Genomic DNA, 19,002 nt, shown 5'->3' with positions numbered 1-19,002 from the left:
TGAGCTCAATCAGTCAACTAGCATTTATTAAAGCACCCATTATGTGCCAGTTTTCTAAGCACTGGTACATAAAGAAAAGTAAAGACAATCCCTTTGCCTCAGGGAGTTCACAGTCTAATAGGGGAGAGAACATGCAAACAACTATGTACAAGCAAGGTAGTCTATTTCTGTAGAGTGTTTCCAAAAAGACTTCATCTGAGTGATGGAATTCGAGAACAATACATGATATTAGCACAAGACATATGCATGGATAAGATCACAGATTTATAACAAGAAGTAACCTTAGAAACCGTCCACTTCAACCTTCTTATTTATTTTTTTTAATAGGTAACAAAACCTAGGCACAGAGAAATGACTTGTCTAAGGTCAGTCAAGGTGTAAAGAACAAAACAGGCTAACAACATGTGGCATTATTACAAGTCAGTGCATGCTTCCTACTAATGTCCCAAAGTGGAACTTACTGACATGGGAGGTCATCATCACCATTATCACCATTATAATTATTTTCTGGTCTCTATGAATCATTTTATTAGGATGGGAAGTCCCAGCATGGACACTCCCTTCCCTGATGCATTTGAAAACTTTGCTGCAGCTTACACTGTAGAGACTTTCCTGGGGATACTGAGAAATGAAGTGACTTTACCCAGGGATCCAGCCAGAATGTAGTAGAGCTAGAACATGGTCCTAGGTCCTCCCATGTCATTCTAGTTCTCTACCATTATCACTGGTTCACAGATTGAGAGCTAGAAGAGACTTCAGAGGTCATTTCGTATAACCCATCCTCATTGTACAGATGAGAAAAATAAGGTCCAGATGTAATTTTCCCAGGGTTATTCAGGCAGTGATTCAAACTCAGGTCTTACTCATAATCAGGCACTTATTCCACTATGTCACATCCCCACCCCCATTATCATTAGCTGCTAAATGAGTTTGTCATCACTGGATGTTTTCATGGGAGACTGGTTTCACACTTGTCAGGGCTGTTGTAGAAGGAGCAAATTGCACTAGATAACCTTTGAGATTTCTTCCAACTCAGAGAGTCTGTGAGTAGCCAAAAGAGTAGTCCAGATTGTAAATGGAACTGCATGGGACCTTCCAGGTCATCTAGTCTGACTCCTTCTTTTTGTCCTTGAGAAGCGGATCCCAAGAGAGGTTAAGTAAATTAAATTACCCAAGGTCATATAGGTTGTGAATGACAGAGAGGACATTTCAGCTCAGGTCCTCTGATTCCAAATACAGTTTGTTTTTCTCTATACCATGTTGCATCAGAGAAGAGAGAGATCTTACTGAGCTGGGGCAATCAGATGTCCTAGAGGCATTGGTAGCTTGCCTGTTAAGACATCCACAATCCGATAATTTCCAGGACCTTCGTTAGCAGTGCTTTCAGGACAAGGGCAAGATGCCAGTTTGTTGTGGGCAATCATTTCCCACTGGGTGGCAGCACTGAGCCACGAGGAAAATAAAAACCAGCTCCCTAACCAAGACTTTCCTTGTGTGTGATAACATTATTTTTTCCCCTCCCTCTGGACTCAGTGTGAGAGTGTTTTTAAAATCGCTTCATTGCTATTAAAGAGAGAGGAGAGCTATTTAAATGCTCCAGGAAATGGAATGAAAGATCTAGCCCCGGGACTTCAGCTCTGGCCCCTTTCCTGGTCTGTTTGCTGACCCACTTTAATAGGTTGTGTTTAGCAGGCAAAAATGTTTAACATGAAAGCTGGGTTTTGCCTGTCTTCCGTCCTGCTTCTAGCTCTAGTCCCTTGCCCTCTGGACTCTGGAGCCAGCTTTGGGATTGTTGGTCACTGCCCCTAGCAACAGAGCAGGAGGCTGAAGGTCATTCTTTTAAGGGTTAGAGCCTGGGTTCCTGTCAGTGAAACCCAGGGATGACAGACAAGCCCTTCCTGCTTCTGCTGCTGGGGAACAACATTGAGATGTGAGGAAGGCTGGCTATCAGCACTAAGAGTCCAGCTAAAGAATGGGGCTAGAAAGAACCAATCGGGACTAGATATGTGAATTCACTTGGCTAGGAAAGGCATCCCAGGAGAAGCACAGTCTAGTTATCTGGGTTGTGAATAAGGTCAGTCTGGAAATATATCCTATCGTTCTAGCCTGTATTCTACCCCTCAGTTTCTTTATTGTAAAATGGAGATAAAAGCATCTGAGTTCTCTGCCTCACAGAGCTGTTGTGAGGATCAAATTTTGAGACAATGGATGGAAAGCAATTTGTAAACTGTAATGAAAATGTCAGCTCTTCTCCAGCTTCCCATTCTATGATTTCCCACTATCCATAAGATCGTGTATAAACTCCTTAGTCTGGCACTCCAATCCCTCTCAAATTAGGTTCCAAACAAATTTTCCAGTCCTATTTCCCACTATCCTCCACATTAGACAAACTATTCCACTCATAACCCCTGCTCTATGCCTCATATGTTCCTCCTCCTGGGTTCATACCTGTTCTTTGTTGATGTGTCCTGCATTTATACACTCACCTCCACCTAGAATGGTCTAACCCTTCTCTTTTCCAACTATATGGATTCTACCTTCAACGCCCAGCTCAACGTCTGTCCTGAGCCACAATGATCCTTCCCTCCTCAAGATTCCTATAACCTGAATATCTTATCACTTATTCACTATATCGGTTTTGCTAATTGTCATGTATGTGTAGCATGGGTGGTCCTCAGATCAGTGAGCTGAGTTCTCTCAACTACTTGATGAGAGATTTGCTTGCAAGGTTAACTCAGGAGGAGGTGTCCCATCTTCCCAAGACCCGTGCCCAAAGGGCTGTTCTTCATAATATCAAGTGGCCTGGAAGACCCAGTAAACCAGTCAGGCTTTCTTCTAATCATTCCTGCTCATATACCTGTGTTACACTGCCCCCTCCCAACCCCCAGCTTTAGTCTAAAGATTTTGAAGCTTGAACCAGGGTTCATCATAGCGTGGGGCACACAGTAACAACATTACTTAGCATTTATGGAGCATTTTAAGGTTTGCGAAGCACTTTATATGGGTTATCTTTTTTGATCCTCTTGAAAACACTGTCAGGTAGGTTCTATTTTTATCCCCATTTTACAGATGAAATCCCTGAGTCTAAGACAGACCAAGAAAATTGTCTAGAGTTTTACAGCTAGTATGTAAGACGTCAGATTTAAACTCAGTTCTCCTTTGCTCCAATGCCTGTGTTCTCCCCCCATGTCACAAAATAATAACATTTCTATAAAGCTTGCAATTGTGCCCAGCACTGCACTAAACCCTTTACAATTATGATTTCATTTGATTCTCACAACAACCCTGGAAGGTAGGTGCTAATATTGTTCCTGTTTTACAGTTGAAGAAACGGAGGCAGACAGGTGAAGAGACTTGCCCAAGGTCACACAACTAGTAAGTGTCTGAAGAAAGAAAAGAACTCATGTCTTCCTGATTCCAAGCCCAGCGCTCTATCCACAGTGCCATCAGCTACCTAGTTAGTGATTTATCAATTATTTTGTTCCCCCTGTGGTAGCTAGCACATGCTCAGTGAGTACTTCTTAATTGATTAACTATTGAAAGGTTAAACTGAGTATGAGAATCTAGGGATGGAAACTCTTTTTGTTAATGCAGAAATCAGATTATCGTAGAACCTAGAATGGACCTTACAGATCTTGGAGTTTATCTCCCAATCTCTACTGTCCCAATCCCCTCTTTTTTTTTAACAGAGGGGGAAAGTGAAATCCCAAGAAGGGAAGTGATTTGTCCAAAGTCATACAGTAAGTTAGTGACAAAAACCAAAATTTGAACCCAGGTCTCCTATCTAGTATTCTTTAAACCACCCTGCCTTGGACTCTTCCCATATCACATTTGCTCCTCCATACTTAGCTAAATTGTTCTTCAGATAGCAAATGCATAGTCAAATGTCTGCCATATTGGAAATCTTTCTGGGTGGGAGAGTCTGCCAGCACCTGGAAGTATAAGCTGGAAGAGTCCAGGGAGGATTCTCTCTCAGGCCTCCACTGCCCATGGCCCAGGAAAAGGAAAAATTACTTCCTCGAAGAAATGAAGAACCCCTAAACTTGATGGTCCCATTCTCCGATGCTTTGTTCAGGACACATGGGAAGTATTGTGGACAGCTTTGGGAGCCATAGTTTCAGAAGGACTTTGAGTCACTGAAGCCCATTCAAGTGACCCAAGACAGTGAGGGGCCAGAACACCATGTCCTTTAAGGACAGAAAGAACCTGGTGATTTTTTTAACCTGCAGAAGATACACACACTACCTTTAATTATTTGAAGGGCTGTCATGTGGAAGAGATTTATCTTGTACTGCCTGGCCTCAGAGGATAGAAGGAAGAACAAAGGCTAAAGTGTCAGAGGTAGATTTCTGCTTGATTCAAGGGGAAAAAAACCCAACAAAAAACTTCCTAATGATCAGAGCTGTCCAAAACTGCAATGGTTGCCTTACAAGTCAGTGCCCCCTCTCGCCACTCTGAGATCTTCAAGAGGAGGCTGGAAGACATTTGGTCAGTTGATGATCAACACACATTTATTATGCACCTGCTTTGTGGTAAACACTATACTAAGGAGTAGGGATACAAAGAAAGGCAAAAGATACTACCTACTCTCAAGATGCTTACAGCCTAATGGGAGAGGGCAAGCATTTATTAAGTACCTCCATTATGCTAAGAGCTTTACAAATATTATTCCAACACAAGACAATTGTGCATAAGCAAGTTACATACAGAAAAATTGGAAATAATCAAGTAAAATAAAGTGCTATCATTGAGAAAGAAGAAAGGCATTTTATACAAGATGGTCCCCGTTTGATTAAATGGCCTGTGAGGTCCCTTAAAACTCTAAATCTATGATTGCAGGTAACTAGGATCCGAGATGCCCCTAAGATCCCGTTCAACTTACATTATATAATCACAGGAAGCAAAGAAAGGTTCCTCACCAGATGGTTGGGTACCAGGGTGGAGTTGTAACTAGGGCAAGGTCATGAAGGCTTTGCTCCAGGGTAGAAAATTTATAGGGCACCAGCAGCACTATTTGATTCTGTAATGCCTATCCTTTCCTGCCCATATGGCCCCCAAATCCTGCATTTTTTTTCCATTGACCACACGGGACTCAGAAATTAAGGAAACTTTTTTCTTTTTTTTCAATTTTTTTCAATTTATTTATTTAAATTTTAACATTCATTTTCACAAAATTTTGGGTTCCAAATTTTCTCCCCATTTGTCCCCTCCCCCCACCCCAAAACACCGAGCATTCTAATTGCCCCTATCACCAATCTGCCCTCTCTTCTATCATCCCTCCCTTCCCTTGTCCCTATCTTCTCTTTTGTCCTGTAGGGCCAGATAACTTTCTATACCCCATTACCTGTATTTCTTATTTCCTAGTAGCAAGAATAGTACTTGGCAATTGTTCCTAAAACTTTGAGTTCCAAATTCTCCTCATCCTTCCCTCCCCACCCATTCCCTTTGGGAAGGCACGCAATTCAATATAGGCCATATCTGTGTAGTTTTGCAAATGACTTCCATAATAGTCGTGTTGTGTAAGACTAACTATATTTCCCTCCATACTATTCTGCCCCTCATTGCTTCTATTCTCTCTTTTGATCCTGTCCCTCCCCAAGAGTGTTGACTTCAAATTACTTCCTCCTCCCATTGTCCTCCCTTCTATCATAACCCCCACCCTGCTTATCCCCTTCACCCCCACTTTCCTGTATTGTAAGATAGGTTTTCATACTAAAATGAGTGTGCATTTTATTCCTTCCTTTAGTGGAATGTGATGAGAGTAAACTTCATGTTTTTCTCTCACCTCCCCTCTTTTTCCCTCCACTAATAAGTCTTTTGCTTGCCTCTTTTATGAGAGATAATTTGCCCCATTCCATTTCTCCTTTTCTCCTCCCAATATATTTCTCTCTCACTGCTTAATTTCATTTTTTTAAGATAAGATCCCATCCTATTCAATTCACTCTGTGCTCTTTGTCTCTGTGTGTGTGCGTGTGTGTGTGTGTGTGTGTGTGTGTGATCCCACCAACTACCCAGATACTGAAAAGTTTCAAGAGTTACAAATATTGTCTTTCCATGTAGGAATGTAAACAGTTCGACTTTAGTAAGTCTCTTATGACTTCTCTTTGCTGTTTACCTTTCCATGCTTCTCTTCATTCTTGTATTTGAAAGTCAAATTTTCTTTTCAGCTCTGGTCTTTTCATCAAGAATGCTTGAAAGTCCTCTGTTTCATTGAAAGATCATTTTTTCCCCTGAAGTATTATACTCAGTTTTTCTGGGTAGGTGATTCTTGGTTTTAGTCCTAGTTCCTTTGACTTCTGGAATATCATATTCCATGCCTTTCAATCCCTTAATGTAGAAGCTGCTAGATCTTGTGTTATCCTGATTGCATTTCCACAATACTTGAATTGTTTCTTTCTAGGGGCTTGCAATATTTTCTCCTTGACCAGGGAACTCTGGAATTTGGCCACAGTGTTCCTAGGAGTTTCTATTTTTGGATCTCTTTCAGGTGGTGATTGGTGGATTCCCTGAATACTTATTTTGCCCTCTGGTTCTAGAATCTCAGGGCAGTTTTCCTTGATAATTTCCTGAAAGATGATGTCTAGGCTCTTTTTTTGATCCTGGCTTTCAGGTAGTCCCATAATTTTTAAATTGTCTCTCCTGGATCTATTTTCCAGGTCAGTTGTTTTTCCAATGAGATATTTCACATTATGTTCCATTTTTTCATTCTTTTGGTTTTGTTTTGTGATTTCTTGGTTTCTCATAAAGTCATTAGCCTCCATCTGTTCCATTCTAATTTTGAATTAACTATTTTCTTCAGTGAGCTTTTGAACCTCCTTTTCCATTTGGCTAATTCTGTTTTTGAAAGCATTTTTCTCCTCATTGGCTTTTTGAACCTCTTTTGCCAATTGAGTTAGCCTATTTTTCAAGGTGTTATTTTCTTCAGCATGTTTTTGGGTCTCCTTTAGCAAGGTGTTGACCTGCTTTTCATGCTTTTCTTGCATCTCTCTCATTTCTCTTCCCAGTTTTTCCTCCACCTCTCTAACCTGATTTTCAAAATCCTTTTTGAGATCTTCCATGGCCTGAGCCCATTGAAAATTTATTCTGGGTGTTTGGGATACAGAAGCCTTGACTTTTATGTCTTTCCCTGAGGGTAAGTATTGTTCTTCCTCATCAGAAAGGAAGGGAGGAGATATCTGTTCACCAAGGAAGTAACCTTCTATGAGCTTATTTTTTTTCCCTTTTCTGGGCATTTCCCCAGCCAGTGACAACTTCTGAGTGTCCCCTCCACCCCCAGCTCACCTTCAAATCCTCCCAGCTAGCGCTTGGGGTCTGAGATTCAAATGCTGCTTCCTAGCCTTAGGGCTTCAGTGGGGCAGGGCTGCTATTCACTATGAGATTAAGTTCAGGTGCTCAGGTGGGGGCAGGGTCACCTCAGGGGGTTTATGTGGAGACCTTCAACAATGCATCCAAGCTCCTGCCTGGTTTGGGAGGCCCTGTCCGCTGCTGCCTTTCCTGCTGCCTCCCGAGGGGGCCCTGAGTTATGAGGACACCCCACTCCCCTCTTGGTGAGCCAAAAAGACTCTCTCACTGACCTTTAGTGCCTGTGGGTAGAGGGACCTGCGGAGCTGCTGGAGATTCCATCCCTGAAGCCTGCTTGGATTTGCTACTCTCGGTGCCGCAGGGCCAAGACAGGGCTGGGCTCCGCTCTGGTTCTGGTGTGTGATGGACCTTTCCCGACAGTTTTTCAGGGCTCTCTGGAACAGAAATCTCCTCCACTCCACTGTTGTGAGGCTTCCGCTGCTCCAGAACTTGTTGGGAGTTCTTCTTCACAGGTATTTTATGGGCTGTGGGTTTGGAGCTAGTATATGTGTATCTTTCTACTCTGCCATCTTGGCTCCTCCCCCAAACTTTTTTCTTTTTGAGGGAATACCTTATCACTCTTCAGTAGTCTAGAAGTCTTGTGGTATCTTGGACTGGGCTCCCTGCCTTTCTCAACTACACCTTTGGCTCAATACCTCTCTACTTCTTCTCCACTCATCCTCTACCTTCAATCCTTATGGTAACCCAAGGTGGGCTTCCATTTCTGGGCTGCACCTCACGTGAATTGCCCCTTTCCTCACTCCTAGCTGCCATCTCCCTTCACAATAATTCCCAGGTTGGATTCGATAGAAAGCCACAGATTTTTAGGCCTCAACAGCTGCTAAGATATAGAAAGTTTTACATCTACATTATGGAAAATAGTCTCCAGATGAACTCATGGAGGAACTTTGCCAATAGGAAGAACCAACATAGACAGTGTTTTATTTGTTGAGATCAATTTCAGGAACCTCATCTGTGGACATTAACTGTTAGCATAAATGATCTCTGCCCCTGAGCATCTCTTTGGAGCATCTCCTGGCCCAGTTGCACCCAAGGCCTCATGGATGGTCTGTAGCCTTCCTTCCGGGAACATAGGCCTGTCTTTGCAGAAATTATTAAAAGGTAATTGAGCAATTCTGTGACCTCCTCCCTCCACTTACTTGTACTTCCTGCTAGGGAGCCACTGTCTGGTAGTTTTATCAATCATGTCTGCTCTGTTTTTCTTTTTAAATTAAGACACAACTAACTTTTAGAGTGGGATTAATTGGGGAAAGGAAATTTTGTTTTCTCATGCCTGCTCTTGTATTAGGACAGGCCTAGAGTTTTTACTTGTAACTGACATGATGAGCTTGCCTGTCATGGAACCACTAGTTTTAAAAAAGAGTTGGAATATTTAAATTTCTATCTCTTGAAAAATCTTTGAGCCTTGATTAAACTAATATCTGCTTTGGCTTTGATCTGATGTATTTTGAGCTTATTATTTTCATTTTAAAAGCCCCAAATAGCCATCATTCTAATGATGCCCCAATTAGCAAAACATTCAAAATGGATTTGAAATTAAGAATCATCAGGCATCTCCATTAACAACCCAGGAGAGGTTCAATGAGCTTTAAGTACACCTCATATCTGGAAAGGAGAGATGCCTCTCAAGGCTTTAGGAGAAGACTAGACTGGGTTTTCTCAAAGTTTGGTGTGGCCCCAGGTTGGGTCTGGGTTGATCTTCATCTTGCTAACTTGGAGGGCATAGTGAGATGAACCATGGGAAAAGACTACCTGCTTTTTTTATTAGTTAGTTAATTTATTTTAGTTTCCAACATTTACTTTCATAAGTTTTAAATTTCCTCTCCCTCCCTCCCCCTTTCCTCCCCAAGACAGCATACAATCTGATATAGGCTCTACACATACATTCCTATTAAATACATTTTCACATTAGTCATGTTGCATAGAAGAATTATAATGAATGGGAGAAACCATGAGAAAGAAAAGAAAAGAAAACAAAACAAAAAAGAAAATAGTCTGCTTCACTTTGCGTTCAGATTTCATAACTCTTTCTCTGGATGTGGATGGCATTTTCCATCATGAAGACTACCCACTTTTGAAATACAAAGTCAAACTGGATAAAATATTATGAAAAGAGGGACATTTAAGATTCAGGCTTGTAACTGCATTGGTTTTGGGGAACTTCCAGCATGGATACTATTTCCACCACTGCAAATCAGCTGCCCTTTTCTAATTTCTACTCTTAAAAAGCTGCTTTGGAAACTGAAAAGTTAAGTCATTTCCTCAAGGTCATACTGATGGCATGGTTCACAGAAATGAGCTGAGAGCTGAGACTAGATCTTTCCAAGTCTAAGACAGTCCTATTTATTACCCTAGTCTGGATATAACTATGTTTGGATTATTAATCATTTCCAGATGTAACTTTGATCCGTATGCTAGAACAAATATGTACTTTGAGGGTAATCAGTGATAACAGCAAGATGATAGAACTGGAAGATATGTCAAAGGCTCTCCTGTCCCACCACCTCATTTTACAGATGTGGAGACTGAGGTCTAGAAAGATTAAATGTCAGCTAGGAAACACTGGACTCAGTATCAGGAAATCCTGGGTTCAAATCCTGCTTCAGACATTTACTAGCAGTACAACCCTAGGCAAATCACTTCACCTCTGTCTGCCTCAATTTCTTCATTTGTGAAATAGAGATAATAATAGCACCCACCTCACATCTACCTCATTTATCTAACCTACCTCACAGATCAATGAGATTATATACATATATTATATATATATATGTATATAGCATTTTGCATTAAAAGAGTATGTAATGCTAGTTCTGCTGCTGCTGCTATGACCTGTCCAAGGTTTTCCTTATGAGAACCATGTTTTCAGAGCTTGTTAAAAGGGTCTTTGAGCACTCCTTCTTGTACATCACCACTTATTGGTGAAAATTTGAACCCAGCTCCTCTAACTGCAGAGCCAGCATGAGAGGACATTGACTGGGTTGAGGATAAGTAATACAAAAGGTACAGTTACTACTCCAAGACCCCAAGGTTGCTAGTTCAAATTTATTGCACAAACATTTTCCTTCTCTTTCAAAATGATCAAATTATGTGCAGGGTTTTGTGAGTTGAACAGAGAAATACTTTAAGAAAGGTGATGATAATGTGGATTGTGTACACCGGAAATTGACCAACATGTTGGAGAGTCTTGAGTTTATTTCAGAAGAAACTGGGAATCCTTATCATGAATAAGAACAGGCTTAGGGTAGACATGATAGATGCCTTCAAGGGAGGAAGCATGGGTTGTCACTGAACCTGTCTACCTCACTTTCCTCAGGTATAAAAGGGACAGATTGGAGTAGATGATCCAGGAGATCATACCTAACTTCAGTCCTATACCCCTTTACATTTGAAGGGCTGTCCTATGAGAGAGGGGGCTACATATGGTCCCTTTGATGATGAAGAAGCAGGGAGAAGAAGTTGGAAAGATGTAGATATGATTTCAATGTAAAAGGAAGCTTCCTAAGAATTAGAGCTGCCCTGAAGTAGAATAGAATGTCTTAGGTCAGAGTGGGATTGCCCCTCACTGGAGACCTTCTACCAAAGTTGCTTCTTAGGTTTGTCAACCAAAGGATTTTCAGTAAGGTTCAGGATGACTCCAAGGTCCCTTTTACTTCTCTGAGATTTTGTGGGTCTGTGTTATTATTATCAGACCCAAAAAGAAAAGAATATCTATGCATGTGTGTCTCTGTGAGTGTGTTTATGTATGTTTGCACATAAGGGAACTGGTTTGGTGTGATGGGAAGAACATTAGCTCTGGAGTCTGAGAACCTGGGTTCCAATCTTGTTTCTGATACTGACTACTTGACAGGGTAGTTAACCTTCATAACTGTCAAATTCCTTATCAGCAAAATGGATGAGAGGACTTCTGAGGTCACTATGGATTCCTTCTTGGAATCTTGATCCCTGAAATCTGTGTTTTCACATGTATATGGATGGAAATGTCTCTGATAATATTTGTAAGTGTTTGTACATATGTATCTTTCTGCTTTTTATGTATGAATGTGTGTCTTTTTGTATGAAAATGTGTGTGACTGTGTATAGGTGAGCATGTTTATTTCCAAGGGAAATTGGTATGTAAACCGTGAATGGGATGAGTCAAGGAGAAATGCTTTTTTTGTTACTGAGGCACAAGCTCCCAGCTTCTTCTTCCTCTGCTTAAGCTTCTACCTTCCTAAATCTTTCCTGCCATGTGGAAATTCTGGGTGTTAAAATGCATAGGTTAAAAAAACACGTGATCTCCTTTTTTTTCCAGTCAAATGAAGCTAGTATCTATCTTCTAAGGGCTAAATTAAGCTTTCCTTTCAGCTGGGCAGATGAGGCTAGTTCATTTAGAGACCAGTTTCAACATATAAGCTCTCAAATACCTGAACATCCAAATATTAACATACATATAGAGAGGCACAGGCACACATAGTCTTCTATATTTTTCCCTATGATGGTCACTGTCATCTCCATCCTGGTTCAACAATGGCCAAGGAGTGTGATAGGGCTTAGGAACTTGTGTTTATTATGGTGTATCAGTGGAAAGCATATCAGATTCAGACCCTCCACAGGTTCCTCCACTTACTGTAGTCTTAATATATAATATTTGTAGAGCACTTAGCATAGGGTCTGACATATAGTAGGTGCTTATTAAATCTTATTAAATCCTTCCTTCCTTCTGTCCTTCCTTCTTTCCATCCATCCAAATCTCTAGATCTGTTTCTTCATCTGTAAAATGATGGGGGTGGCCTCTGTGGTTATTTCTAGTTCTTAATCTCAGATCCTATGAAATCATGACCAAATAACCTATTTTCCTTTGAGGAGAGGTATTAGACTGGGAAACTTTGTGCTGTAATAGATACAATGCTGGACTTGGAATCAGGAAGACCTGGGTTCAAACCCTGCCTCTGATATGAGTTGTGTGAATTTAGGAAAGTCACTCTATATACCAGAGGCAGATCCCTCATTTTATCTGCCAAGTTGTGATCTGTGTAGTTGGAAGAAGGATCCATATAGAGAATTCTTGACACTGATGACTTCATGGTTCTTTTGAGCATTTGTTCATATGAGACTAGCAGATCAGGGAAATGGCACAATGACTTGGACTTCAAATTCAGCAAAGAATTTTTAAAATATTTCACTCATAGTACTCTGGGGAACAGATAGGGAAATTAAGGCTGAATAATGGTATAGTTAAATGGAACTCATTTAAAACCTGGACTCACTAAGTGGTGATTGATTGATGGATTACTGCAAATCTGGAGGGCAGTCTCCAGTGAAAGACCTTGGGGAGTTGTCCTCAGCCCTCTGTTCAACTTTTTCATCCATAATTTGGATGGAGCATAGATGATATATTTTGTCAAATTTCCAGATGGCATAGAGCTGGGAAGGATGGTTAACACATAGGATGACAGAATGAGGATTCAAAAATCCCTTGACAGGCTGTAACAACTTCTGAGAACTTATCTAATAAGATTGAATTTAACAGGGATAAATATAAAGTTCTGAATTTAATTTAAAAAAGAGAACTATACAAGTCTAGGTATTAGGATTAGAAAAAAAGACTTGAAGATCATAGTGGTTCTTAAGTTTAAAATAGCTCAAGATGTAACTGAATCTTGAAGGAAGACAATGATTCCTAGAGCCAGAGGGGAGGAGGGAGAAGAGATGAGGAGGAAGAGGGGGGAGGGAGGGAGGAGGAAGGGAGAGATAGGGAGAGAGAGAGAGACAGAGACAGAGATAGAAACAGAAAGAGAGAAAAGGACTGACAGTTACAGGAAGATAGAGACAGAGAGATGGTCAGACCTATGCCTAAGGAAAATCAGTTGGCAGTTGTGAGAAGAGATGATGACCTGAATTAGGGGTGTGGCTCTATGACTGGAGAGAAAAGGTCAGATGTCAAAGATGTTATGGAGGTAGAAATGACAAAATTTGTCAACTGGTGATGTGAGTGAAACTGAGAAGCTGAATATGACAGGTTGCAAATCTGGAAACTGGAAGAAGAATTGTATCCCCAGCAATAACAGGGATGTTGAAATGAGGCTTTGGGAGAAAGATATTGAGTTCTATTTTGAATGTACTGATTTTGATATGTATGTAGGACAATCAGTTTGAAATGCCCAACAGGGAATTGGTAATGTAGGATTGGAATTCAGAAAATAGAGTAGGGCTAGATACGTAGAGTTGGAAATCATTTGTATAGATATGATGATCGCACCAGTGGGAGCTGATGAGTAGGAGGGAGTTCATTTAGGGACTGCAGAATAAGAGAATGTCTAGAGAAAAGAGAAGTGTGCCCAGCACAGAGTCATGATTAGAACCCAAGTGCTTGGACTCCAAATACAGAATCCTTTCCATTGTCTCATGCTGGTACTCTAGATCTCTAACTTACCTTGCCCTGGAAAGTCTAACCCTGTCTCAGATGCCATCTTAGGTCCTATAGTCTTGCTATAAGATGCCCTGGGGAAGTGCCATAGAGATAGTAATACTTGCATATTGTTGTCATGATCAGGTGGACTCCTTTGGTTAGTAGTTGACATTTATGTTGGGCTTTATAATTTGCAAAGCCCATTATATTATCTCACTTGAAACTTTTGAGGTAGGTACTTGAGAGGTATCATAATAATGCTATTCCTTATAATAATTATTATTTCCACTTTACAGATGTGGAAGCTGAGGTTCAGTGATTGCCCATGTTCACATGGCCAGCAAGTATCAAAGGCAGGATTTGAACCCAGTCTTCCTCATTTCATGTCTAGCACTCTAGCCATGCTACCTTCTAATGGATTCTTCCTTACTGGAGGTCTTCCAACAAAGGCAGATGACACCTTGTTGGAGATTCTGTAGAGGGGATTCTCAATGAGGCATGGGATGGTTTAGATGGCCCCAGAGGCTCCTTTCCTCTCTTATATCCTGTGAAATGAGATAATATACATGCAAAACAATTTATAAACCATAGAGCATGATGTGGCTGTCAGCTAGTCTCATTAGTAGCAAACCTGAGTCTCCCCTACCTCTTGTTGAGGCCACTGCTGTCCTGGGGAAGGTGCAGGTCAGGAGATGAGTATCTTTTCCCTGGGTAAAAGGCCTCTGGGGTGACTCTGGGGTTCCTGGGAAGACTGGAAGGAGGCCAGCAGTTTCTTCTGGCAGCCCAGCAGGTGAGCTGACCCAGATGGCCCCTTGCTTGTCTCACTGCCCTACCCCTCTGCCCCAGCTGCAAAGAAATTAATCAGCTGTCTGGTGTGGCCAGCTCTGGAACCTGAGCAGGCTCCCTTCCTGGAGCCCCTGCTTTGCTTTTGTCATTAGACCGCATTAGTGAGCTGCAGCGATAATGCACCTCAGGAGACCATAATTAACATGGAATGTGATGAGGTAATTCAGCTGCCCTGGCTGACTCAGAAACCCATCTGGGGCATTGTTGGGAAAACACTTTGGATTTCCCCCTATTGGAAAGCTTATCAATATGAGCTGCCCTGGCCAAACAGAGTCGATTCAATTCACCTGACATTTATTGGGTGATGAGAATGTGCTAGATCCTGTCTCCCCACCAGTGACGTAAAGATTTAAAACAACTAACAATGGAGCTGCTGTCCTCAAGGACCTTACATCTCCAATGGGGGGCAGAATATTAATATTAAATATAACAATAACCAAAAATGTTTGCCAAGTACTTTATAAGTTACCTCACTTGACCATCACAACAACAACCCTGAAAGATAGGTGATTAACCCCATTTGACAGGTAAGGATACCGAGGTCAAGAGCAGTTAAGAGTCTTATCCAAAGTTACCCAGTAAGTAAACCTATAAGGTAGGATTCAAACCTGGGTCTTCCTGACTCCAAGTCTGGAGCGCTTTCCTTTGCGGCCCCTAAATAACTGCCTAGCAAGAGAGACATTACTTATTTTCTCTTGCCCCACTATAGCCAGCACAGGACTTGGCAAACAGCAGGTTTAGTGAATGTTGAGAGTGAGAAATTAAGTGACTTGGCCAGGCCCCCAAGGCAGAATTCAAACTCAGATATTCCTGACTCTCACCTTCCATCATACCCCCTAGTGGCCTAGTGTAGCAAATATACCAAATCATCACCGTTCAAAGTTAAATTTGACAAGGAAAAAGAAGAGATCTAGATAAGGTGTCTAGGAATTTTGAGGAGACGAGGGAGCATTACACAGAGGAAAGGACTGTCTCTGGAGTCAGAGACCCTGAGTGAAAGTCTTACCTCTCATGCTTAATGCCTCAATGACTTTGAGCAAGTTACTTGACTTTTCTGGGACTAACATGCGTCACTGGTAAAATGAGGGGGTTGGATGGGATACCCTTTTAAGTCCCTTCCTAATCTAGGGCTATGATGCTGTGAGATCAGCAAAAGTCTCTTGGAGAGGGTGGCCCTTGAGCCAAACCTCGAAGGAACAGGATTTCAAGAGTAGACTGGAGGAGTGAGTGTGCTCCAGGCATGAAGGGATGCCCTGTACAGTAGCACGAGGCAAGAGAAGCCAGGGTATTCAAGCAGGGAACAGAGATTATTAGTCAAGTTGGATTAGAGCAGTATGTGAGGTTGGAGTCAGATGGTAGAGGGATGCAAGTGGCAGGCTAAACAATCTGGATTTTATTGCTCTGAAGGTGGCTGTTGAAGCAGATCTTTAAATTTTTTTCTGTCTCTGTAAAAAGAGAAAAATAATAGTAAAGGTAGATTAACTTTCAATCTGTTAACTACATCACCTCCCCCATAATCCTCTGATTGTATCAGAGTTAGGGAAAACACAGAGACAGTAAATTTGTTCCCAAGGTCACACAGAGCCTATTAACTGATGCTGGAGTCAGAAAGTATGCGTGGATTCTTTGCTTAGAATGACTCAAGTAACATATAGTCTGGTGCTCTCATTTTTCATGAGGAAAAGAGGCCTAGAAAGGCATGGTGACTTGCCTGATTTACTGTTGAGTCATTTTTCATTTGTGTCTGACTCTTTGGAAGCCTAACTGAGGTTTTCTTGGCAAAGACACTTCAGTGATTTTCCATTTCCTTCTCCAGCCCATTTTACAGATGAGGAAACTGAGGCAGATAGGGTTGTGATTTGACCACAGTCAAGTAGCTAGGAAATGTCTGAGACTGGATTTGAACTCTGGTCCTCCTGACTCCAGTGCTGGTGCTCTGTTCACTGTACCACCTAGCTGCCTCTTCCTTAGAAGAACTAGAATTCAAACCCAAGTATTCTTAGGTAAGATCCAGGGCTCTTTCCAGTGTGTTGGCTGTGGACAAAACATCACCTAGGTTAAGCCTGTCCTTTTGGATACTTCCTCTTCAAAGGTATTGCCTTCAGACCTGTTGGATTTTGGGTTTGGGGTGAGTAATTTCCTTTTTGGCTGCTGGTGCCAAAGCCATGTGGATTACCTTGAAGCTTAGCCCCCTCTGCTGGGGACAAGATTGTGTTGGTGACCTTCAGACAGCATCCCTGTAGCTGTCCTCCCTAATTAGAATTTTAATTCACATTGAGAAGCTAGTGACTTTTTAGATTTGCTTCCTTCCAAGACAGCAGAGCCCTGGGCCAGCGAGGAGGATGCTGGGCAATGAATAGGGAGAGGTCAAAGACGAATGTTATCTGCTTCCCAGTGATGCTGAGCTCAGCTCTTGGTAGAGAACAAAGGAGCAATGGAGGACAGTTAAAACAGTCCCAGATTTAGATAATGTCAGCCAGAGGAAGTCCAGGGCCTGGATCTTGAACATGGGCTCCTGGAGCCGTGGTGTCTGCCTGCGGTGCTAGCAGGTTGAGTAGAGGGTTTTGGACTCATGGCTTCTTCTACCCCAATCCCATTGCAGGGAATTCGTATGAGGCAGGGGGGCAATAGTGGAGATTAGTAACCAAGGCTCACTGATTGAGTAGGTGGCTCATTGGGAACTCCTCAAGATTGGTAAAAGATAGAAAAGGAATTTTTTAATCTTTGATTATGTGCTAGAAATCGTACTAAGCTCTACAGATACAAATACAAGCAGTCCTTTACTTCAAGAAGATGGCATTCTGAAGGGGAAGAATTACACATAAAAGGGAGCTGGAAAGACAGAGGCAGCATGGGTGGAGCATCACACCTGGTGTAATGGTTGGGGAGATAGCCAGGAAGTTGTGTGGAGGCCTGGGTCCAGGAAAAGAAAGGGAGAAATCCTCTCTCAGATCCAAGGGTGCCAGTTCTAATAGGGGATAAGGAGGATGGCCAAGACTGCAGGTGGCATGATTTAGAAATGGTGGGCAGCTAGTAGGATGGCCTGGTTTTAGGCAAGATAAGATAGGAACACCTATCAGAATTGGGAAACCCAGGGTTAAAGTGATCAAGGTCAAAGTCCCATGTGGTAAGGGTCAGGTCATGAAGAACACAGGCTGTCTCCATATCTGGAATGTCCTCCTTCCTGCCCCAACTCCTCTCAGGATTCCTAGCTTCATTCAAAATAGCTCATGTCCTTTCCATACAGGGCTGTTCTTTATTCTTTCTCCCTCCAACTATTGGTGATTGATCTCTCTTAAAATTATTTTGTATTTACTCATTAGTGTACCTGTTGTATCCATTTATTCCCCTTCTGCATATATGCTCCTTGAAATTAAGGATGATTTCTTCCTCTCTTCCTTTCTCTTCCCTTCCCCTCCCTTCAACTCCCTTTGTCCCTCCTCCCCTCCCTACCTGTATCCTTAGTACCTAACAAAGCGTCTGACCTGTCATACTTGCTTAGTAAATGTTTGTTGAATTACATTGAATTGAGGGTCATAAGAACAAGACCTTAAAGAACAGAATGTACCAACTAAATATTAAGGAAAGGACCAGTTGAATATCAAGGGAAATATAATTAATGATTCTTTACTGGGTTAGGTAGAGAGCCCCCATTGTAAGAGGGTTTTTAAAAAGGCAAAGAACGGACAATTGGGAAATAATAGAGGCCGCTGTAAATGAAACCACTATGAACAATCCAATACCTGGCTAAATAGAGGCTGGCCAGCATTGGTATCTCCTAGGAGACTCAAAGATTACACTCCCTGAGCTCTGACAGCTGTTGAGAGACTTGGGGAAACTCCAGGATTGTTCAAGGATGGAAGGACCATGGCTGGTTGTTCAGGGTCAATATGCTGCCTCTGGTGGGAAGCATTCCCACAGGTCCTATCTTTCTCAGGAGTCCAGAACTCCTGCAGAGGGTTCAACACATTCAGGGTAGTCAGGAAACATATTTGGATCAGAGGATCACGGAATGTCCAAGTTTGAAATGACCTTGGAGTTCATCTCTAGTCTAAATAAGACTGAAAATCACCTCCTCATCATACTGGACAAGTAGCCTTTTAGCTTTGCCCCAGAAACCTCTCAAGATGGGGACCCCTTTTGGACAGCTCTCATTGATAGCAAGTGTTTCCTGACCAAGAATAAATTGGCCTCTACAGCATCCACTCACTCCTCCTGGTGTTATTCTCTGGGGACAAATGGAAAGTCTCATCCCTCTTCTCCATAGCGCTCCTTCAATCTTGAATCAAGCCTTCACTTCCTTCCCCTCCTCCCTACCATCTTCTCTTTTCTAAGAGAAATATCTGCTATATTTTCCAACTTCCGGTCATGTGGTGTGGTACTGAAGTCCTTTATTCTGGTTC

At 42.0% G+C, this 19,002-nt stretch overlaps 1 protein-coding gene across 4 annotated transcripts in view; it reads left to right on the top strand.

Moving 5' to 3' along the window:
- GRID1 (glutamate ionotropic receptor delta type subunit 1) overlaps positions 1–19,002 on the top strand; it is a 1,146,328-nt gene that overhangs the window by 343,768 nt on the left and 783,558 nt on the right. The window contains exon 1 of one of the 4 annotated variants that reach the window (XM_072628547.1): positions 3,306–3,375. The exons of 2 other annotated variants lie outside the window; for them this stretch is intronic. The gene's annotated coding sequence lies outside the window, so the exon portion shown is untranslated. Of the gene's footprint in view, positions 1–3,305; positions 3,376–7,706; positions 7,815–19,002 lie in introns of those variants that run through there. One more of the 4 variants, XM_072628546.1, reaches the window with a different exon arrangement.

Source organism: Notamacropus eugenii, chromosome 1 (assembly GCF_028372415.1).
Source record: "Notamacropus eugenii isolate mMacEug1 chromosome 1, mMacEug1.pri_v2, whole genome shotgun sequence".
Taxonomy (NCBI): domain Eukaryota; kingdom Metazoa; phylum Chordata; class Mammalia; order Diprotodontia; family Macropodidae; genus Notamacropus; species Notamacropus eugenii.
The sequence above is the reverse complement of the archived record's forward strand: the minus strand, read 5'-3'. Positions and strand labels throughout refer to the sequence as shown.